Source organism: Condylura cristata, unplaced genomic scaffold (genome assembly GCF_000260355.1).
Source record: "Condylura cristata isolate star-nosed mole 26May11 unplaced genomic scaffold, ConCri1.0 scaffold00019, whole genome shotgun sequence".
Lineage (NCBI taxonomy): Eukaryota > Metazoa > Chordata > Mammalia > Eulipotyphla > Talpidae > Condylura > Condylura cristata.
Genome location: NW_004567120.1, coordinates 18424339 through 18449315, shown reverse-complemented (window position 1 = coordinate 18449315; position 24977 = coordinate 18424339). Strand labels below are relative to the sequence as shown.

At 42.1% G+C, this 24977-nt stretch overlaps 1 protein-coding gene across 1 annotated transcript in view; it reads right to left on the bottom strand.

Annotated features, from left to right (window-relative positions):
• The window catches only part of PAK3 (p21 protein (Cdc42/Rac)-activated kinase 3), a 227842-nt gene that overhangs the window by 195900 nt on the left and 6965 nt on the right, over positions 1–24977 (bottom strand). The gene's annotated exons all lie outside the window — the stretch shown is intronic.

Genomic DNA, 24977 nt, shown 5'->3' with positions numbered 1-24977 from the left:
TTTCACCAGTTTTCAGAGGGCTTTTGGGGTTCCAGGTCAGCAGAACTAGCAGGATGTATTAACCAACTTCCCCCCACCCTAGGATGCCCAGTAACTAAATGATGGTGCTTCATCAAGTTACAAACAACCCCCCCATTAAGTCTTTTTAAATGAAAATTTAAGTCCTGCCCAAGGACAGAGGTTGCTGTCATGGTCTGACAGAGATGATCATGGTTGATGTGAGGTAAAAGCCAAGGAAAGGTAGGTAAGTGGAGAGATTCAGGATATAGTTTAAAGACAGATTAACAGGGTTTGCTAATGGCTAATATGTGACGTGTAAGGGAATGAGTGGAACTCGGCATGACTACTGGGAGTTTGACATAAGCAACCAAGGTGAGTGGCAAAGTCTTTTACTAAGTGGGACTGATGGGAAGAGAAAGGTACTTAAAGGAGGAAAATCACAAATTCTGCTTTGGGCAGTTTGCATTGACTCCAGCTGCCCACAAAAACAGCAGATCTATCTTAAGTTCCTTCCCACTGAGGATCTCATGGCACAAGGGACCACTGGAAAATTGGTAATCCCTAATAGTTTGCCTCCATGGGCTCCTTTCTGTGCCCCCTTTGACCTGAGATGAAATAATGCTTTCAATTTAGCTCCTACCAGTTTCTCAAAATCCATCATTTGTTTAGACTCCTGATATACCCATCCCCACGCCCCGCACACACACCATTTCCAAATATCCCTCTGTAAGACTTTTTTTTTCTTTATGAAAACTTCCCCTTTGAGGAGCATGCCTTCATTCAAGAACCATCATTCCAAGGCACTCCACCACTCCACCCAAACCCTCTCTCAGGAAAGAACCGTGCTTGGAGCATGGATGAGAGCCAAGTGGGCTGAGGAAATGAGCCAAGCAATGAGAAATGAAAGAAAGTAGTGCTGACTGGCAAAGGGAGTTATAGAATTAATCAGGAAAGGAAACTTTAAGGTCATTGTGACTGCTTTGGAGGGGGTAGGCAGAATTAAGCTGTGAGTATAATACCTGGAGCTGCCTCTTCCATGGGGAGTTAAGTGGCAGCAGGTGAAGCCTGCATCAGGCAGTGCCCTAGGGAACCACTGTTTTCCTGATATGCATCAGGCCCCCAAGCACCAAACCCTGTCACAAACATAAACTGCCCCTTGAAAATGTCCATCCCCCACACTAGCTTGTGCTATCCCCCTTCCTCCAAATATCCCTTTCCTGGGATATCCTCGGGGTCTCCCCGAGGTGTCTAAGGAATGAAATCACTCCTGGGGGTCCAGGTACATCATTGGGGCCAGCTCTTGCTCCACCAGTCCCAGCGCTGGCTCTCATTTCTTGGAACTCCTTACACTGTCCTCCTAATTTGCACCTATTTCCAGAAGAAGGAAGGAGTTCATCATTTTCAGTGACAGGTTGTGGACCTGCCCTATATAAGCAAAAGACAGCATGCCAAGGTAGTTTTGTTTCATTCCAGGCAAGAAAAGAAAGTGACCTGATAGATGCAAGCCTCTCAGGAGAAGGTCAGCTAGCGCAGACGAGTACATGAAAAGACTTTCAATGATTAACAGTCACAGTTCCTACTGTGTGCCCAGCAGTGGGTTCAGTGCCTACTCTAGGTAGTCTCATCCCATCCTTGTAGTGAGACGAGGAGGGTTGGCATCACCATAGCACAGGTGCAAAAAACAGTCAGAGATGTTATAGGACTTGTTGAGGTCATGGAAGGACATGAGCAAAAATTTTAAATCCAGACTCTTCTGGTTTCAGAGCAAGTGCTCATAACTGGGTGAGTGTGTAGTGGTGGGCCCAGAAACATCTCTCCATTTTTGGTTTTTTCCTTTCCTCGACAACAGATGCTCCAAATAGCTCCAAAACCACTGGATGATGTTCAAGCCTCTGGCTTCAGCCTGGACCTGTCTAATTAGCTTCTCGTCCTTACCCAGGTCCCTTCTACAAGATGGTTCCTTTTACTCACTCAAGTTCCCTGTTTTCTCAAACTTACATACCTAACCCATTTTCTCTCTCCCAAAAAAAATTCTCCTTCCTGATTTGACACTTCGGTCAAGATTACCCCAATTTCCAGGCTCTCAACTTCAGAACTACCCCCAACTCTTTTCCTCTCTGACTGCACATCTAGTCAGTCACCAAATCAAACTGTAAGGAATTTTCTTTCCAGAATATTTCATCTCAAATGCTTTTTATACACCATTTGTTCTCACTTTAAACACACACACACACACAGAGAGATAAGTTTATTTTCTCACTGTTGCACAGGTCAGAAGTCCAAGTTCAGGATAGCTGATTGTCAGGATACCTGGTGTAAGCCAGGGCTTTAATACCATCTGAGCTTAAACAATATAAAGTGTAAACGTATAGAGAGATCTCCTAAGTACCCTTCACTCACATTTCCCAACTGTTACTATAATATTTGCTTCATCCTTTCTCTTTCTGTACATATTGACATCTACATGCAATGTTAGTTTTCCTGGATCATGTATGGTATCTATGTCCTAGTATCTATGTCCCTAGATACTTCAGTGTGTATTTCCAAAAACAAAATCAAACCAGGGTGTGCTCTTACAAAGCCACAGTCCAGTTGACAAAAATCACAAAATGAATATTGATACAACACTGTCACCTAACCTTAAGATCTCAGTCAAATCTCACCCATTAGTTCAATAATATCCTTCAGAAAAAAAATTACAAAATAAGACTCAAACATGAATCACTTCTTGAATTTACTTTTGGGTCTCTTTAGTCTACTATAACTGGGGGCAGGTCCTCAAGCATTGTTGTCTTTCAGGACCTTGATGGTTTTGAAATAGACTAGTTTCTGACTTTTGAGACACTTTAACTGACAGAAGAAAGGAGGCAAAGGGATTCTATAACTTCCCAACTACAGAATCTTAAGTTATGGAATGGGCCTTGGAATTAACTGTTCCATCAGGTCTGTTTTCATGCACTCCTCAAATTTTTAGTCATATCCATTAGCCAACATTTATCTTTAAATTAATTTATTTTTAAGCTTAATTACTATGGGAGGCCAAATTCTCAACATAATCCCCGATGAGCCTGGTATAATACACTCTCCTCTGTGTGTGAGTAGAAACTCTCAATATGATGAAATATCAGTCCAATGTTTGCATTACATTACATAGCAAAATGGAGATTATCTGGGCACCTAATCTAATCAGACAGAATCCTTGGTAGCAGAGGCTTCTCGGGCTATTACGCAGAAGAGCAAGTCAGAGAGACTGAAGCATGAGCTCTCAGATACGACACGTTGCCAAGTCACTGACTATAAACGTGGAAAGGCCCACGTCAGAAGGAATGTAGGTGGCCCCTAGCGTGTCCCCTGGCTGACAACTAGCAAGAAGTCTACGGACTTCACAGTTCATCCCCAAGGAACTGAAATCTGCAAAATCCTGAGCAAGCATGGAAAAAGATTCATTCATAGAACCTCCAGAGAAGAGCCCAGCCCTGCTGACACATTGAACAGAAAGCCCTGTAAAGTCTACCAGGACTTTTAAAGTAAAGAAAAGAATGAAAATACAGCATATGAAAATATGTTATGTGCTGAGAAGGAAATTTACACTACTACATGCACATGGTAGAAAAGAAGAAATGTCTCAACTCCATAATCAAGCTCCCACTAGTAGGAAGTAGGGGGGGGGGAGGAGATAAGCCTAAGGCAACCAGAAGTAAGAAGATAAATATAAAAATGAAATCAATGGAATGAAAAACATTAAAGAATAGGACAAAATTAACAAAAGAAAAAACTCTTTTTGAAAATATCAAGTATGATCTGTTTGATTTAACAAGGCTGACAAAGAAAAAGACAAATTAGCAATATATGAATGAAACAATATTATTATAGGCCTTGCAGACATAAAAATGCTAAGGAACTAGTACAAACAATTCTACGCACAAATTTGACTACTTAGATGAAATGGATATTCCATGAAATGTGCAAAATACCACAAATCACCTAATAGAAATGGATTATTAAATAGACCTAAACCTAGTTAGAAAACTGTCTATGTAATTAAAAAGCTCCAATAAAGATCGCCAAGACTAGAAGTCACTGGAGAATTCTACCAAATATTTAAAAGAGGATTTAATACCAATTTCCATCATGTCTTTCAGAAAATGAGAAACTACTTTCCAATTCATTTTAAGGGGTCAGAATACCCTGATATCAAACCTAGACAGACAGTACAAAAAAGAAAACAAAGCCATACCATCCCTGAATATAAATTAATACTTTTAAACAAAATATTGAATATAATTCAGAATTATGTGAAAATAATTATACAAGATAAGGCTTATTGCAAGGACACAGCTTTGGTTCAATATTCCAAAATGGAGCAAAGTAATTCAACATATCATGGCTACATGAGAAAAATGATATGATCCTGTCAATTGATAAAGGTATGCATCTGACAATATCCAACACTCACTCTTGATTTAAAAAAAAAAAAGCTAAGAAAAGTAAGAATAGAAGGGAAGTTCCTCAAATGGACTTAAAAAAATCTATAAAAAAATAAACAAGCTAAACCTCTACAGCTAGCAAATCGAGCTAATCAATATTTAAAAAGGATTATATACCATGACCAACTGATATTTATTCCAGGAGTGCAAAGTTCATTTAACATCCCAAAATCAATTAATATAATGTAGCACCTGAACAGAATAAAGAACAAAACCCACATGCTCATTTCAATACACATAGAAAAAAAGCACTTGAAAAAATTAACACCAGTTCATTATAAAACACTGAACAAAGTAGTAAAAAGTAACAGTGCAACATGATATATTAAACTTCCAGATACCTCTATTGTAGGAAATGACAAGATAATACAAACATTCATATGGAAATATAAGGGACTCCCGAAGAGCCAAAACAGCCTTGAAAAATAACAAAGTTAGAAGACTAATACTAATATGTCACAATTTTAAAACATACTCAAAACTACGGTAACCAAGACAGTATAGTGCACCATAAAATATGTGCATATAAAAGAATGGAATAGAATTGAGAGGCTAGAAATAAACTCTCACATTTAAAGCTAATCGATATTTGTCAAGGATCCCTAGAATTTCAGTTTGGAAAGAATCATCTTCTCAACAAATGTTGTTGACAAGTATACAGCCACATGCAAAAGAATGAAGATAGACTCTTACCTCCTATCATATAAAATATTAACTTCAAAGGGCTATAAGACCTAATACTAAAACTCTTAGAAACAATCATAATTTTGGTGGCCTTAGGTCAGGCAATGGTTTCTTTAAAAGTGTTCTTTCTAAAAGCGCAAATCACAAAGGCAAAAATATACTGGGCATCATTCAAATTAAAAACACTTGTACATAAAAGGATACCATCAAAAAAAGTGAAAAGGCACATCACAGAATGAGAGAAATTATCTGCAAAATATATTTCTGATAAAATACTGGTACCTAGGCTATGTAAAGTATTCTGACTCAATAATAAAAGATAACCATGACCGTACAAAAGGGAAATAACCCAAATGTCAGTCAACTGATGAATGGAGACATGTAATATGTGCATATACCATGGCATATTATTATTCAACATTAGAGAGTATGCATGTGCCTCTCTATTTCCTTCTCATTTTCCTAATGAACCTCTTTTAAAATGCAAAATAAAATGAGATGAAATACCAATACATGTTACCACATGGTAAACTTTGAAAAAAATGATACTAATGAAATAAGCCACTCTCAAAGGACACATATTGTATGACTCTGTTTATATGACATTTCCAGAGGAGGCGATCAATAGAAACAGAATAATCTAGGGTGAGGAGTGATGGAGAATTGAGTTATGATAGCTAAGTGGGATATGGTTTCTTTGAGGGGGTAACAAAAATGTTCTACAATTCATTTCAGTGATACCTCCAAAGTTTTGTGAATATACTAAAGGCACTTGAATATACTAAAGCTATTGAATTGTATGCTTTAAGTGGGCTAATTGTATACCACGTGGATTATATCTCATTAAAGCTGATAACAAATAAAGCTAAAGATAACATCATATACATGATGAAAGACTGAATACTTTTCCTTTAAAATTGGGAACAAGGCAAGGATTTTATTCTCATCACTGCTATTCAACATAGTACTACTCAGCACCATAAGGCAAGGAAAGATATAAAAGGCTTACAGATCAGAAGAAAAAAATTGCCTCTATTTGCAGATGACATGATTATCTATATAGAAAATATCAAAGACTATAACAAATGCTCCTTGATCCAATAATGAATTTAGTTAGGTTGCAGGATATAATAAACACCATCATGTAAAAACCAATAATCCTATCTACTAGGAATGAACGTGTGAAAAATCAAGATTTAAAATACAATAACATTTAGAATCGCACACACAAAAAAGTAAGTACATAGGTGTAAACCTAACAAAACCTGTGCAGAACTTATGCATGCAAACTAAAGAAATGAGGAAAGAAATCAAAAGATCTAAATAACAGTTAAACACAGAGCACTCATATATGGGGAGTAAAAATATCAAGTCTCCCAACATTTTTATAGACATTTAATGAAATTGCTATGAAAACCCCAGCAAGAATTTTGTGGATATAAGCAATATTATTCTCCAGTACATTTGGCAAGATAAATGACTTTTGAAAAAGAATTTGCTTTGAAAAAGAAATTGCTTTCCCCAATATTAAGGTATAATGTATAACTACTGCAATCAAGAAGATATCATATTGGCAGAGGGATAAACTCCAAGATCAATGGAACAGAATAGATAAATAAGAAATAGGCCTACACAAATATACCTGATAGATTTTTGACGAAGGTACAAAAACAATTTAATGGAAGATAGCCTTTCAACAAATCGTAATTGAATAACTGGCTATCCATAGGCAAAACTGCACAAAGACATCTTATACACCAAAAGTAGCTCAAAACTAGATCACAGATTAAAACCTCAAACTATACATCATTTCATACATACACACGTGTGCACTGCATATAACACTTTCGGAGAAAATCTTAGGGACCTAGAGTTTGTTACATGATATCAGAAGCACAATCTCAGAAAAAAAAATCCGTAATTGTTGACCTTATCACAATTAAAAAGTTTGCTTCATGAAAGGTTTTGTTAAAAGAATGAAAAGCCAGCTAAAGACAAAAAATATTTGTAAACCACTTACCTGACAAAGGACTAGTAACTTAAAATACACAAACTTTCAAAATAAAACAGGAAAAATTTCAAATATAAAATGGGCCCAAAACATGCATAGACATTTCACTGAAAAGGATATTTAGAAAGCAAATTAGCACATGTAAATGATTCTCAACATCCTTAGCCATTAGGAAATTGCAAAATAAAATTAGAGCAAGCTATCACTTATACACCTGTGAGACTGGCTAAAAGAGAAAATTAGTGACACCAAATGTTGGCAAGGATGTGAAGAAACTTCATTGCTCACATGCTGCTTGTCAGAATATAAAATGGCACAGCACTCTGGAAACTGTTTGGCAACTTCTTACAGAACTAAAAACACACCTACATTATCGCAGCAATCACACTCCTGAACATTTATTCTACAGATAAAACATCTGTCCACACAGAAACCCATACAGAATTGTTCATAGCATTTTATTTGTAATAGTTAAAACTGAAAACAACAAATATGTCCTTCAGTTGGTGCAGGGTTATATGAACTCTGGTGCATCCATACCACAAAATGCAATAAAACACAACAACTTGGGTGGGCCTCCAGGTATTATGCTGACTCAAAGCAACAATCTCGAAAGGTTACTTATGATATTAGTCCAGTTATATAACATATTGAAATGACAAAATTACAGAAATGGAGAATGGATTCCTAGCGGCCATAGGTTAGGGGTTAGGGATGCTAGGGAACGGAGCCAGGGTTCTAAAGAAACGGTAGAATGAAAAGGAGATGACAACTTTCTCTGGGCATCAAAAATGACATGCTAAGCTGAGTGGCAATGCCAGCCCACCTACCTTTCTGTAGAAGTGAATACAGCTGGATCCCCTGGAGCAACAAAGAACACTGTTATGGAGACTCCAGCCATGGAAACTAATTTTTCTTACTAGAAAAAATATACTCCTTTTTTTTAGGTAACACATATTTAGCCATTTATCGACACAGTGAGGCCAGGGCAGGTTAATGAGTCATGACCAACCTCAAGTACCGAGGATTCACACGTGCCAGGCACAGTCTTCACCACCCTGTACAGCAACATGTGCAGTACAGAGCAGTGTGGACGGGGTGTTCTCGGCAGTGGGCTGCCTGGGTTCAAGTCTTAGCTCTGCCACTTTCTAGGGGGATATCCTGGGACAAGATACTTAATCCCTCTGATCCACAGACTCTCCATCAGAAAGGGGGACATTAGGAGTACTACATGTGAGAATTGAGGGAATTACAGTGCTCAAGGTGCTTAGAAGAGTTTCAGGTCACTGCAGGTGTCCTCGATATGATGTGTTAACTCTCATTAGTATTACCACTGAATCCTCACAGTACCCCCACGAGGGAAGTACTATTGTTATCTTTCTATGAAAGGTGACAAAAACTGTGGCATGGAGAAATCAAAAGATTACCTAAACTCATGCAATTAGTAAATGATCAAGTTAAGACCTGGGTCCAGGCATCCATTATGGAGGCAGTCTTCATAACCCCAGTGCTACAGCTCTCCTATCTTCCTATGACTTAGCAAGTCCATTCCCTTGCTCCTAACACTGGTGGCTAGGCTGAGCAAAGCAGAGGGGGGACAGTGACAGTCAGTTGGCCTTCCCCTGCCCTGGGCCACTGCTGCTGACCACAGACCCAGGGGTAAAGGGGTGGAAGCCTGGGGATATCCCAACAGGCTTTGATCTTCAGCTTTGGGACTATGGGATTAAACTTGCAGCCCTTGAACTCTCAGACACTTTGTCCTGCACCCATAGAACTGCTACCTAGATCTGGATTTTCCCCTGTCCCATTTCCACTTCAAAACCACCTCTCCAAGGTCCACATGGCCTTCAGGGCAGTCAGCCTCATTCTGATCAGCAGAGACAGCTGTCTCCAGGCTGGTCCTTTTGTTCGGGAGAAGCTGGCAAATCAGCAGTAATCCCTGATTCGCAGTGATAATCAGCTCCCTGTCTGGACAGTCAGGGCTGTGCAAAATAACAAGTGCAGCCGCACCTGTTCTGGGGGTCTGGCATTCATGAAGCAAGCTGCTCTGAATGGACCAAGCCCCCACCCGGGTGGCAGCTGTGGCCCGGAATAGGGACTTTGTTAGCATAAGAATGGAGCCTCCCTGCCAGCCAGTTTCCTTTTCTCCCTCCTCCCCATCTTGCCTCGAACACCAAATGGGCCACTTCTTTGTGAGTAAACGGGGCTTTGCATTTCTTTTCTCAACTGCCCTGATCAATTTTTCATTTGTGGGAAAAGGAACAATGTTATTTCTTTGGACTTGGCTCAGGTAGAGGGAGAATCTGTAGATCTACATGCTACACACCATGATGTCCCTCCCGGAGACCCACTACAAGAGACCACAATGCAAATGTTATGGCCCTGCTCCAGGAGCAAATGTAGACCAGGTTTCTATAAAAAGTGCTCTGCCCCTCCCCTTGCTACTCAAACAGACGCACCCCCACAGACACACAACATCAACAGCATCTTGGAATTTGTCAGAAAGGCAGAAGCACCACACCACGGGTATGAATCAGCAAGCTGATTTCTGCAGCATGTCCTGACGATTCCTACTCACGTTAATATTTGGACGGTACCAGGCTAGAATACAAGGCCCTGTGTCTCAAATTTTTTCATACATGGATATGCTTGAGCTTTTGAATCAGAAAAATCATGGCTCGAATTTTAGATTGATCAGTTACTAGGTGTGAGACCTCAATGAAGTCATTAATCCCTTCCCTTGCAAAAGGGAAAACATAGTAATAATGACAGATTTACTGTGAGGATGAACAACGAAAATGCATGTTGAAGTCACTAGCACACTGCTGGCATGTGGTCAAGTCTCAATAAAGAAAAGCTCGTATTATTATTTTGCTCCCCAGTAAACTACACTGCCAACTTAAGCAGATTCAGATGTTGACTGCCCAGTTGTGTATTCATCAGGAAGGCCTCTTTACTTCCGCTGCTGCATGGAACTTAAAACACCGGGTTCATTTAATAACACCTCACACATTTATATAGCACTTTCAACTTTTCATAGCATTTCCACTCAGGTATCTTCTATCATCAAAGATTCGGGGTATCAGAGGTGGTAGGGAAGCTAGAGGTCGTCTAGTCCGACATCCTTCTTGTCCACAGGAAGACAATTCAGTGACTTGCCCAAGGTCATACAGTAAATTGGATGGCACAATCAGCATTAAAACCTGAGTCCCAGCCCAGCGCTTTTACTTACTAGCAGTTCTAATGAGGTCAAGCCAGGGCGTGGTTCCTTTTGACTCACCCTTGAATATTCTCCAAACTGGACAAAGTAAGGCACTTTCACAGCATAGGACTGGGAACCACGATGTGTCAGTGCCCGAATTCCCTTAAGTAGGAGCGTGCATTTTCCCCTTCCTGAATGCAAATGAAAAGTTTCCAGCCTGTATTTTATCACAGTTTGGAAGAGTGAAAAGTGTCACTATCAGTCAACATGCTCTGAGAACCAATTTCACTGGGAATCAGTTTCCACTAAGGCCACAGCATGGGGGCTGGCCAGGGTAACATAAGGTTCTGTTAGTTCCAGAAGAGGGAACAGAATTTCATTTCACAAAGTAAATATGTAACTATCTCTGATTCAAAGGATGAAGATAACTTCTTAAAAGACACTTGAACCACTTGCAAGGATATTAAAAATATGTCAAGTAGGAAAAAAATGCCAAGTTATGAAATGCTCTGTAATTTGATATCTGAGGCTGGCCAGGGATGGCACCTGAAGGCCATGGGTACTTTTCAGGCAGCATTCTTCCACTCTAATTTACGACAGTTTCTAGCAACCCTGAAGGCAAAGGGAAGCCCTTAGGACACTCACAAAAAGACGCAACAGATTGTGAGGATTCTCAGTCTGCGCCTTAACAATCAAAGTTACACAGCTGAAGGGGACAGAGTTCGTGGACACAAGTTCTATGAAGCTTTCACGCTCTTGATGTCCAAAATACTCGTCTATCTCTGATAGACAGCGGAAGTGTTAGAGTTTGTTTGTGAAGGTCGAGGTCATTGGTGTTCAAATTTTTCTTCTAGCTGTAGAATTGTCATTCTAATGGAAAATGTCCTCAGATGCCAAGGATGATAAACAGTCACAAAGCGCAGTTACCCTCATAAAATTAGGAATCTGACCCTGGTGTATAGTCTGCTCAGCCTCACCACAAGCCACTCACCTTCACTCCAGCACTCACACAGGGTTCCACAAAGAGCTATAATTTCTGCTATAATTCATCCAGCGCTGCTGTAAGTCTGTGGGTGTCATGAATGGCATGGGTAGGAAAGTAACAGTGTAAAGTTTGCGTGGTAGATATTCAGGGAGGCTGCAACAGAGCCAGGCTTTCCAGTTAGTACCGCAATGGCATGGTCCAGAGGAGAGGTGATGAGAAGCTGGTGAAGTGGCAGACAGAATGCAAGGGAGCAAGTCTGTCACCTCAATAAAAATGTATACCAAAAAAAGGATCAAACTGATCAAACTGCTGACGGACTTGGGAAGAAGCTGAGAGAGATGAAAACTCAATCTTGGATGACACTGGTTTCTAGGCCATGGAGTCAGAGTACATAAAAGGTCAAGTTCTGTTTGGGGCACACTGAGAGGAATTTTTAGGCAGAGGTTGCCCACGGGCAAAGATCTTGGGCTCGGGAGAAAGATATGTGGTGGAGATATATATAAGGAAGTTATAAACATGTATGATAGTTGACATCGCAGGCAAGAATAAACCTGCATGAAACATATGAAGTTGAAGGAATAAAGAAATAGATTCCTGGAAACACTTATATTTCAGGTCTGGGAAAAGAAAAAAAAAAAAAGAAGCAGCCAAAGACGTAGGAGGCAAATAAAAAAATATATATAGTGCCATGGAATCCACTGGAGAACAAATTTTCCAGAAGGCAGGCAGTGTAAATGAATGATTCAGATATACTAAATAAAGGAAAAGACCAAGAAATGTTCATTAGCTTTGTCAGTTGGGAAATCCCTGGTAGTTGTGGCAAAAGATGTTTCAGGAGAACAATGAGAGCAGAAACCAGAATCCAGTGGACTGTGGAAGTGAATGGAAGGGGAGAGACTGGAGGCAGGTCAAGTAGATTTCTTTCTCCAGAAGCCTTGCTGTAAGGGGGAGAAAGGTCATGAAGCAGAAGCTAGAGAGGGAGAATTTCTATCCGAAATAGAAGGGTTTTGAGAGTAAAAGCAATTATAGATATTTTGAAGGAAGAAAGTGGCAAGTGAGATACGGCAGATACATGAAAATAGAAAAGTTTTAAAGAGGTAGAGGGAAGAACAGAATAAAATAAATGGACTCCAGGTTTGAGGCAGCACAGCAAGAGCTTAAGGCCCTGCAATTCTCTATTTTCCTCAATGAAATGAAAAATAAAGTTATCTTCTAAGAAAGACAGGGACAGAAGTGGGGTTGGAGGCTGCGAGAAAGTGGTGACGTTTGATTTAATCACTAAGAATATAAGCTGTATCTCACTCAAGTCCCTCTGTAGGATTTCCAAGCAGTTTTAAGCGTAAAATTGAGATTGGCTTGCTGCCTAGGTGTCAAGGTAGAGAAAGAAAAGAGGCAGGCACTGTTGCAATTAATCAGAAGTTCTCAATCTGGCTGCTCCTTAGAATGACATTTCTACCTAGGTCCCATGCTATGTCTAGAAAATCAGACCTGAGTGTATTTCTCACCCAATGTTGCAGGTGATCTAATGAGCAGCCAGGACCAACATTTACTGGAATTATCTGTTTTGGGTTTTCTCAAACAGTGTAAATTGCAGATAACCAAGCAAGAATGCTGACACGTGAGAATTGTTGGGAAAGATGCACTATGAATTTGAGGAGGCAGAGGGGAAGTAGAGAAACTTTCCATGAGGATATAAACAGTTGAGTGAGAAGAGATTTAGATGAAGGGAAAGAGAAAATATAATTCAAATGAAGAAACTGGATGGATAAGCTCTTGCTATCACAGTACTTGAGTTTTAGATTTCAGAGGTGAAGCAGTTTGGGGCAATGGCATGATAGAGGACTTGGCAGTGAGGACCAATGGAAGTAGAGTAGAGATGAAAGGTAAGTACAGATAAGCGAATCTAAGGAAAACTTCAAGTACAAGCCAGACCCACCCCATTCTCTTGCCAGAACTCTCCCATCCAATCACATACCATCTCAGAGTAAGAGCCAGAGTCCTTAAATGTTCCTATAGAGACCAGTAATAGCTGTCCCCACATTGCTTCCCTGGCCTCATCTACTCTCCCCTCACTGATGCAGCTTATGCCATAGTGACCTCCTCCATTACACTGCTGCCACAGGACATTTGCATGTGCTGTTGTTTCTGTCCATAATTCTCTTCCACAAGATATTTACATGCTAAGTCCCTTCCTTTCTCCAGGTCTTTGCTCAAATATTATCTATCAAATGATGGCAACCCTTGCTAAAACTTCTTCCCTCATATTTAATATTTAACTCTCTCTCCCAGTCTTCCTTGTCTTGACCCCATTCAAATTATGTTCATTATGTTTAATACCATTTGACATTGAGTATTTTATTCCTGTTTACTTGTTTATTGATGGGTTGGCTCCCATGCCAACCCACAGATCATAAGCTGCTTGAAGGCAGGGTTTTTGTCCATTTTCCTATCACCATATCTCTTACATATATGGCATGCCCCTCGATGTCACATTTATTTTTGTTTTTAAAAACAACCTATTTTTAAGCAATCATAAGTTTACTTCTTTTAATTAATTAATTAATGTATACAGAACTGGGGTACAGACCAGAGGTGTGGGGGGGGTGAGAGGATTCACTAGAGACAGAGTGGGGAGCAGAACAGGCAGATCCACTGAAATTCACTGCTGAGGAGAGCAGCGGGCAAGACAGGACAGGTCTGCTGCACCATGTGGGTCAGCTCCCTGGCCAGGGATCAAACTCATGCTGAAGCAGCTGCAGCTAGCTTTGCAGTGCTGTGCTTAACTCATTGCACTACCAGAGAAAGCCCTAAGTTTACTTCTTATTTAATTTTGTTATCCCTTGTTTCTTTCCTTTCCTTTTTAGGATGGACACAAAAGGCCTGAAATAAGTGCCAGGCAACAAGAGAGTGCGAACACCACCCCTCGACTCCAGGGAATGGGCAGCATCCACTTGATAAAGCTGTGAGAACATTCATGTGTCAGGTAAAGCAAGCAAGTGTTGGTAGTTTGTAACCCTGACTGCACATAAGTATCACTTTTGATGGCACTTAAAAAGTAAGGTAGCTCAGGCCCTACTTCAGGCCAATTGAATCAGAATCTCTGGGGATAAGATACAGGCGACAGTCCTTTTTACAGTGCTCTCTGGTTAACGCTAATGTGCTGTGATGTGCTGAGGCAGAAGGCAGAGCAAGGGGGGAAGGGGCCATGAGAGGCCTAGGAGAGAGAACAGAGTGTGAAGAGAAATCACAAACATGTATGGGGATGTGAAGTCCCCAGGGGAAAAAAAGGGGTTTGCTTTTGGAGGCAGTGGCAGAGGATGGCACAACTTCAGAGGCATGAAGAGGCCTTTAGATGCTACAGACAGTCCCTCTGGAAGGAATTCATCATGGGGAGGTCGTGTCAGAGTGGAGAACAACTAGGGAGGTGCTGGTCACCACAAAGAGTCAATTCCAGATTTAGGGGAGACAAAAGAATCAGGCAGATCTGAGGTGGTGCAGAGGGGAAGTGATATTTGCCAGCAGGTTTCTCTTGAGGGAGAGTGGCTTGGAAATCAAGAAGTGAAGCAGAGTCCTAGATGTGTGTTAGTGTTCTGCAACTGATGATGAGGTCCTCTGACGTCTGGGGGAAGCAGTAATAGTGGAACTGCAGAGTTAATCCCCAGAGGCTCAAAGGGAGGGAAAGGCACTGTCCAGACTACCAGGGGTGGATGCAAAGCGAGTGTGGGTCAGTCAAGGATCTGGGCTGGCTAAAACATTATCAGCAACTCTGTGACAGGTGCCCAGCTGAGTTGGGAACCAAGTGAGATGCTCAATGCCCCCTTATCCCTTGCGGGGTACTACAGTTCGAGGCAAAATCTAACCCATCTTTACCTCAGAAGTTCATGGATACTGGGTAGGGTGCTGCCTCTACAGACTAACTCATCACATAGCACCCCCCTTTTCTAAAATGAATGCCAGGTGAGGTCCCAAGTGCATTTCAAATGTTATGGATTCTGGCCTCCTGGCCCTTTGCACTCTGGTTGGTTAGGACAGTTATATGTCCTTTTCAGTGGCTCATATCTTGGTGGCCACACATGTCTACAACTGTGTGTGAATTTCCTGGGGCTTCTGGAAATAACTCCGGATGTTTCCCAAAAGAGGGAGCTGGGATGAACTAGGTTGTACCCAAGGAGCTCGCTGTACCTGCATTCTGTTCAGGACTGACCTCTGAAGGCAGGACATCTGACAGTACGATCGCTGGGTCACATGCACCAGCATGTCCTGGGGTGCTTGTAAACAGTTCCCTGGGTTCCTGCTGCAGATCAAACAAGTCTCACCACCACTGCAAGAGTCCCTTACACCTGCATCTGGGTAACTGGGTGCCTCCTGTAGGGTTATGGTAACCCGGCTCTATTGTGTCTATTTTGTGACTGATTCAAAGGTGCCCTGGTGCCCTATCACATATATATATATATGTTTTCAATATATGTTTTCAGATGTCATGTGTTGAATGAAACCCATAACTGTGAAGACCCACCCCTGCCTCAACAGTGGAGGCTTCTAGACCACTCTAATTTTGCACTTTGCCTATGCAGTTCTCGCTTGCATGCTCCCAGAAGCCACTCTGGTGAACACATAGCCTTCACTGCACAGCTGAAGGATGTTCTGAAAACCAAGGTTAGGTGTGGGTTGTGTATCATGCTGACACAGCAGCGATTGTTCAAAAGCTGATTAATGATTGAGTAAAGTTCAAAGCTGTGTCAAAGCACATCTTTCTTTAAAAGCATGTGTAGAGGGGGTGTATTGTTGCATACATTTATTTTAATCAAATTTTATTGATTTGCCATCCATTTACAGAACTATATACTTTGAGGACAGTTTCACACCTCAATGTGTGTACACACTTCACTTACTCTCCGTCAACACACCAGTGCCGACACCCTGTCACCTCCACTCCCCTGTGCCCTCCTCCTCACTCCTGTGCCCTCCAGTTCACGCCCATCCCCTCTGGTAACCAGTATGCTTTTCAGTCCAATAGTTACTTTGTTGTGATTTTCCAGTTTTTGTTCTTTTTGAGTATTTATAGTCCATAAATGAATGCAACTATCTAGTATTCATCTCTAACTTGCGGACTTCTTTCACTTAGCACAATAAACCTCAATACCATCCATTTTGCCCCAAAAGGCACTATCTCATCTTTTTAACTGCTGAGTCATATTCCATGTTTTCAAAGCTGAATCACTTAAAGGAGTGCTTTCTACTCAGCTATCAGTCACTCTTGAATACATCATGTCTTGGGTGCTTTAGGAAATACAGATATGAGTAGGACACAGTGTCCTCAGAATTTAAAATCTACTTAGAGAGATGACAAATACATTTGCATTTACTATCCTCAAAACCACCTAGTTAGGAAAATATGGTAAATGAGCATTAGAGATCAAACATGGCATAGGAAAACTAAATTCTGAATCAGCTTCAGTATACTTCCCTTGCATATCAGTGGTTCTGTCACTCACCCACCCATCCATCCAGTTGCTCAAGCCAGACCCATGGAAGTCTTCCTGGATAACTCTTTGCTCTTGCCTCCAGATCTAGATGCACCTATTAGCAGATCCTTTTAGTGCCAACTCAAAAACCTACCTTGAGCCAGCTCCCTTCTCTCCATGGTCACTGCCACCCCCTAGTCCAGGCCTCGAGCACTGCTCTCCTGGGACTAATGGCCCCTTACTACTTAAGGCCTACACAATATCGCTAATAGTGACAGTAATGCCACCTTGTATGTTACTGCGAAGGTCAACATGAAAATAAGTATAAGCCACTTAGCATCATGCCTAGCACATGGTAAACATCCAGTCAGTATTAACCTTGCTGTTATTCCTCTTCTGGAAAATGGGGCTACTAACAATGTGTACTTCACAGGGTCTTTGAGACAATTAAATGAGCCAATATATGTAAATGTTGAGCATAGTGCCTGGTACATGATAAGCATTCCATAAAAGTTATCTATTGGTATAGTTACAATATCAACAGCAGCAGCAATACTAAATAAATTGGGGCAGCAAGAATGAGGTCCAAACTAAGGCAGAAGCATTGGGGAGTCTAACAAGGACGTGAGTGCCTGAAATGGTCGCTCTGGGGCCTCAAAGCGGCATTAATATACAGGGAGAGCCCGGAGACTGGTGCACAACCAGTAACGGGCAAGGCAGGTTGCCTGGTCACCAGGCTGAGGCAGGTGATGCCCTGGGAGGTTGGGAGGTGCCCCCGCCCCAAGGCAGGCCCCGTCACCAGGGCTCAATTCCCAGCTCTATTGATCAGGTAGGAATTGTCACTATGGCAGCATCTGGTTGCCTTGCTTGACGTATTACTTGGGGAGGAGACAAAAGGCCCTCTGTCCCGTTGTCTTGGAGGACTGCCAGAAGGGAATACATGACTGGCGGGGCTGCCAGGGGAGGTGTGAGAGGGCAACTAACATAATTTTGTGCTGCATGGGGCCAGGATCCTGTGGGAGCTGCTCAACAGGGTCTGCTTTGTCCGCATTTTTGCCATATTGTGAACCATTCTCAGGCCTGGGAACCAGCTGCTGCCCATGTGACAACGTGCAGAGCTTTTGCAAGAGGTCCTTTCAGTCTCAGGAGGTTTGCAGGCAAAAGGATCATCTCCTCTGCTTGCCCCAAACAATGCTCCCTCTGATGCATCACAGGCATTGGAAACCTCTGCTAGGGTGAGAACGAGGCCTAAAGGTGGTCCAGACACCAAGAAACCAGGAACCAAGGGCTCTACTGCCTTGCTGATAGAGAGAAACAATACCTTTGAGCATTTTTATGTACCAGGCAGCATGCTGAGAACTTTGCAGGAATTACCTTGTTTATTCCTCAGAAACCCCTAAGGAGTACTACTACTATTATCCCCATTACTTAGGTGAACAAACAGTAAGTTTAGAAAGGCTAGGTGATTTGTCCTATGCCTGGGCCCAGGTTCACACCTTTATGTACTCCTAATTATGAAGAAAATAGCTGCCATTTATTGAGTACTAATTATGGAGCTGACATTTGGCATATATTTTCTCTTAGAGTTTTTACCACTACTCTGTGAAGTACGTACTATTGTTATTTTTTTCCATTTTACAGAGCTAAGGCAGATAGATGGTTAAGAAATTTTCCAAGCTCACACAGCTAGGAGAGGGTGAGGCTTTGAACTTAAGCAAATGGTTCCAGTCCCCATTGCTTTAACATCCACACTACCTTCTCTCTTCAAAACAGCTATTAGGCCAGGAAAAAGAAACCTGAAAATAACCACAATCATAGATCTTAAAGACATTTTCTCTAACATCCTGATTTGGATTGGAGAACTGAAGCCTAGAGAGACACAATGTGTTGTCCCAAATTAGACATGTAGCCAATGACAGAGATTTTGGACCCTGGTTTTTTGATACCTGTTAACTCTCACAACCAGAAGTGGCAGTACAGAAAACATACATGGCACAAAGTGGGTGGAGGTCCTATGGAAGAGTTCCAACTCCTGAGCTTTTCTGAGAAATTATAGCCAACGTAAGAATTTTCCAGAAAGAGCCAAGTAACAGGGGGGAAAATGTTTTTTGAAGCGAAGTTAAATTGATCCATGCTTTGCAGTCAAAGTGAAAGTTGAATTCTTTCAAATGGGGAAGAGTATTAGGCTATTTTTTGAGGATAGTCTCAATCCCATGGGTATTTTCTGGAAATATCTGTGCATGGATTTGTTGAGCTCACGAGCTTGAGCCATAGCCACCCTAGTTCCATGAATCTACATCCGTGCATGTAGATTTTGCTACAATTTTGATAATGAGAATCAGACAAGTACGCCTCCAGTGAGCTGGAATGCCAAGAATCCAAACCAAGAAGACTTATTTATGTTCACCCTATTCTGGATCCTCTCCCACATAAGCCCCCTAAAACCCCCCATTATTGAAAGCAATCAGAAAGTCACCTCTGACTTCCCCAAGGTCATGCATACTCTTGACATCAGCCCCCTAAAGGAAGTATTTCACATCCAAGTGACCTATGACACTAACAACATTTATAGGTTTACTCAGTTATTAATTCTCAAGAATCAAAACCAGTCTCTTAGTACCACCCCTACAATGATACATAACAACCTTGACAACGCTGTCATCAAAATGAATTCCTCTTTCCTCTTTCCTTGTTCCTGATTCACACAGACCCTTCAAGACTCAGCCTCTTTACACCCAAGAAATTCTGTTGCTTCATGCATTCACCTACGGATTTATTAGCATGGGGAATCCTTAATAGCAGAATATTCTATTTAACCACTCAGAACCAAACAGACAGACCCATTTAGTACTTACCAGCTATTCACGCTGATTCTCAGCGTCCATCTTTGTAAGATGGAAAAATTAACAGTGCCTACCTGATAGAGCTATGAAGGGTATTAAATAAGATCACGCATGGTGAGGGAATAGCAGTGTGCTTGGTAAGTAGCTCAATAAACTGTAGCTATATATCAAAGGGAAGGCTTACTGTCCGTCAAGCTGGCCTTGGAGGAGCATTTTATTCTAGCTCCATTTCCCCCATAATGAAGTAAGGGGCTAAAGGTTGGGATACAAGAAAGGGCTGGGAGCGGAAGGATGTATGTTGACACTGACTCCTTTTCTTTTGGCATTTAGAGGGCAGGGAGTTACTGGGAATGGCTTAAGCTGAAGAAAATAAAATAAGTGATGTGAAAAAAGGGAGGAGGTCATGGCACAGAAGAAGGAGTTTAGAGTGTGCTGAGGTGCAGAGAAGTAAGGGTTTAAAAAGTAGGGTTGTTGGAATCCCATAAAGCAAGAGAATTCACAGCAACACTGAGTTTAGTGTAAGGAGAAAGAAAAATACAAAACCACAAAGGAAGGAAACTTCAAATGGCATTCAAAGGAGATCTTGGTTAGAAAGGGTCTGAGTTCTGGAAACCACTTGTCCTTTATCAGAAATGCTTTCACTAAGGTTTTCTGCCAGAGACTGAAGTTTGTTCATGATGGGATAACTGTTCAGTTTATTAATGCAAACCCACTCTGATTAAAAAGAACCTTCTTTTTAAAAACCCTCCACTCACCTCTGCAGAAAATGACGCTAGCTGCCCCCAATCCAGTCTGATATAACAGGTTTATAAGCCAAAGCTTCTGTGACATCTGGACTTTCCCACTTTGGAAAATGGCTTCAATCCCTCCGGTCAGAAAGCCCAGGGGAATCTTGACTCCTGAAAGTTTCCAGGGGAGGGGAATCACCTAAGATGCCTACTGAAAGATTTCCTGGGCATGCTCTTGGAGTTTCAGATTCAGATGATTAACGGAGTAGTGCCAATATATTTTTTATGTGCTCCCAAGTGATTTTGTCACAAAAACAAGTTTTGTCTTTGAGGACAAGGAAATGGACCAGGACAGATCCTGTATTCCTAAATATATCCTCATTTTATATTTGAAAAATCTGAGGTTCGGAGACACTAAAACCTTGTCCAAGTTCACCCAGTCAATTCGTCACAAAACCACAGCTGGAACCCGGGGTCTCGTCTTCCTCCCGATATATCCACTGTAAGCTCCATTTACCCATTCTCTTGGCTCTTAGTAAGATTTTCCTTTCTAGGTTAAGTATGGAAACAGATGTCCCTTTCTGGTCCTCGTCAGAGTTAAAAAGCAAAACTACCTTTGTGGAATAGTTCATTAAAAAAATAAAAAGGCCAATCCCCAGTTCTACTGAAAGCATTGAGCTTAGATTTAAAAAGGAATAAATAATGGCCTTTGCTCTCTCCACCATCCATAAGAAGAATGCCACATGATTTATGTGTGCAGACCCTATCTGTAGTTATACTGCTTCAGTTTTTAATTATTCAGCATTGAGGAGGAGACAATCTAGCTTTAAGTTGGAACATTCATTAGCTTAACAATCAAAGTAATTTTTTTTCAATATACAAAAGATTAATCTAGCCATCAGCTCCCTTGTAAACTCTCTTTAGTGCAAACTTATAAAAACAAAAATAAAAATTGGATAGCTTCTAAAGCCATCTGCCAAATACCAAGATTTTGAGGTAAATGGAAAACCACAAATAACTGTCAATAGTTCAAATAATTCAAATTTTTTTCCTTTGGGGACAATAACCTATCCACCTTCTGACAACTCAGAAGCAGCCTAGGGCCAGGTTGTATAAGCACCACTCTAGAAAAAGTGAACAAAAGACATTCTGAAATCTGTGAAGTTAAGAAGCTGAACTTAAACCTGAGTTTAAGTTAACTTGTTTCCATCCCCAGAGCGAGATAAGGTGCCAATTTTTTACCTAGCAAGTGTGGGGGAAGGGAGTACCAAAAGACTATTCCAGTGATCGCCAACTCTCAGAGCACTCTTGCCACAGGTGTCTTCATCCACAAAATGGGGAACTGTAACCACCCCATCACACTCCTCCCTGCCCTCCACGTCACTGCTCTGTAAACAAAGGGCAGTTCTGACGTCATAAAAACCCGATACTCTAACTTCTCTCTTCTGCTAATTCGTAGACACAGGCAAGGCTAAGGCACAGACCCTTGACTTAAAGCAACCACCAAGATCACTGTGATCATTTCTGTATTCCGAGCGAGAAGAGGCAAAAGAAAGTGGCGAAAACCCAGGAAGAGTGAGGGGAGACGCTCCACCAGGACCTGTTTGCTTCTATTCCCTTTGTAGAGAGTGACATCACTGTTTATTTCTGTTAGAATAACTTCTCATGGGAGGGCCTCAAATGTGTCCTCTTTGCAAGAACCAAGTCAAATAGAAGCTGAGTCCTGTACTCAGCCTTTGGAAAATTCTAGATCCAATCTAGCTGACCTCAGAAGTCGGTGAAGCTGCAGAAGTAGCTTTTTCCCAAGTGCTTTACAAGGTAGAGCCCTAAAGTTAATTTGCCTTTTTCTGTTGCTGCTGTAGCTGCTGCCAGCAGAAATGACCCTCGATGGTCATTCATTTCACAGTGAATTTACAAGGACTTGATATTGGAAAATGCTTTCAACACAGCTCTAGCTGGAAATGAATTAAAAAGCATGTTTGCTTAAATAATTGAAGGTGAAGCATGCACTACATGTGTTTCATGTGTAGTTAGGGATTTCTGCTCCAAGCCTTTCTTGGTGCCAAATATGAATTCCTGCCTAGCTCTTGATTTAAGAAGCAAATCTGGAATTATCAGAAGACATCAAGAAAAGGAGCAAAGTGTACTTTTATACACTGTGGTTGGAGTGTAAATTGGTAAAAACACTTTAGAGAGCAATTTGGCAATATCTAGAAAAAAATTAACAGAACAAATTCAGCCCTAGAAATTTATCTTAAGGAAATAATGAGCCAAATGCATATAATGTAGTCCAAGGATATTCGCTGTGGCATTGTTTGAGAGCTCATAAAGGAATAAAATGACAATTACAATTCTTTAAAATTTTAAACATTCTATACAACGCTGAAAACTAAGCAATAAACTAGTTAATATATTTGCAGCATACACAACAGTTTAAATAGTTACACTCTGAAATATAGAGAGATCTCAATGATCAAAACGAGAAAGAACCACTCAATAGAACGACAGGCAATGGTTAGAAAGTGGCAACACAGAAGAATTACAGATGACCAGTAAACATATGAAAAAGATGTTCTGAAACTGCATCTCAGAGCAGCACGAGCCAAGGGGCAAAACCCGCTATTTCGTGCTGCCTCAGCAGCAGTATGCACAGGCTTCCTTGGTGCTGCCAGCCCTCCCCATCCCCCAGCAAGTACTACTGAAGGGGCGCAGGGTGCAGGAGGGGCTTAGGCAAGGGCAAGCGGCTGCTCCGGTGCGGTGCCGAGAAACAGCCTTCAAGCGGCAGCAGTGGCAGGAGTTCCCGATCCGCCCACCGCCACCAGCCAGTGCAAGTTGCCCGTGGGCAGCTCCTTCCTTGGCATCAGCCAGGTTTGAGTGCAGAGAACACCCCCAATTCGGGGTTCACCCGCCCCCAGAAGTGCGCTGCTTGCAGGCGGCACAACCCACAGCAGGTGTTAGTGGATGGTGGGCATGTTTCCACCCACCACTCAGTTTCACTGAGCTGAGGCAGGCAATGACAGTCAGCAGCAGGGTTCCCCCACCAAGCCACCCAAGGGCATGCAGCCTCAAGGAGGCTGCATGGCAAGGCTGCCCTGTCCCAGAGCAAGATCCCACAGAGGAGGCAGCAGCAAGCAAGCCCAGTACCCTACAGGCCCATCTTCTTTTCCATTACACCTGGCCCACTGAATGTGTGCAGGAGGCAGAATGCCGTAGACTCCAGGAATACCAGCTCTGGCTGCTCACAGCCTGTTGCCCATGAGCCTGTTCTGAAGTCCCAGCAGGTTGAGTCTGTGCTGGCACCAAGTTTTCCCTTTGGCACCTGGATCTTAGAATGGACAGATCAGGTGTGAACAAAACAGACCAACCAGCTTCAAGCCCAGCTCATTAGTTAATTATTCATAAGAATGAGCTGATTGGTGCTAAATGTTACCAGGGGTCACACAGAATTGAAAATGGTCCAGTCAGTCTTACAGGGTAGGGGACCCTGTAGGGAATATAAGTCAGGGTAGGAGGCACTGTAGGGATTGTTCCTGGCCTCCAAAAATGAAGGATCACAGCTCACCTCCGAAGAAAGAGACATCCAGTAGCTGACTTCCCATAGGGCACCAGAAGTCTGGGTCTGTTGCCTCAAAGAGCAGTTTGTTCTTGCTGGAGGCAAACGACTCACAAAAAGATGTTAACACTGGTGTCTATGACACTGCCTCCTGGTTATGGTGGTGTCTGACACTAATGGCAAGGGCCGCCAACACTTTTGAAAGGTGACTGGCACTCTGTGTCCAGGTCACATCTGAGAATTGGACACTGGCAGATGATGAGAACTGCTTCTCATCATCCTGCACAGCCTCAGTGCTGCTGCCTCTGTTACTATCAGTCCAGTGTCGGGTGCAGTCCAGCCCGGCCTTCAGACTGTTGCTGCAAGCTGCTGTGGTGTCACCTCAGCAGCCCCACGTATCAGCACCTTCAGCTGCCACCATGAGTTGGATGCTGGCCCATTGCTTGCTAGTGTGCCATGAACTCCAGGCCCTTATTGACAGGACAGCACCATCTTGCACAACCAGTCTTCTCTTTGGAACTTCAGGACAGTGTGGACAAAACCTGGAGTAAGGACCTTAGAAATTCTTCATTTCCCCTGTCTGTTAAATAATCCCCTTTGTCGGCCCTCCCTGGTGGCACAGCGGGTTAAAGCACAGCACTAAGAAGCTAAAGCCACTTCCTCATGAGTTTGATCCCCGCTCCGGAGGTGACCACATGGCGCAGCAGACCTCTCCTGACCTGCCTGCTGCTCCCCTCAGCAGTGTACTTCGTCAGTCGGCCTGTTCTGCTCCCCACTCTGTCTCTGGTGAGTCCTCTCACTACCCCTACACCTATGGCCTGTATCCCAGTTCTGTATGCATAAATAAATAAATCTTAAAAATAATAATCCCCTTTGTTGTTCCCTAAAGCCTCAGTGGTTCTGCAATTGTATGTGCTGGTAAGAGCCCACAGATAGTGACCTGCCCTTTACCTTGGCACTATCCATTGGTCCTCTATAGAACCACTGTAGCACTATTTCAGTTTGACCTCCATAGTACT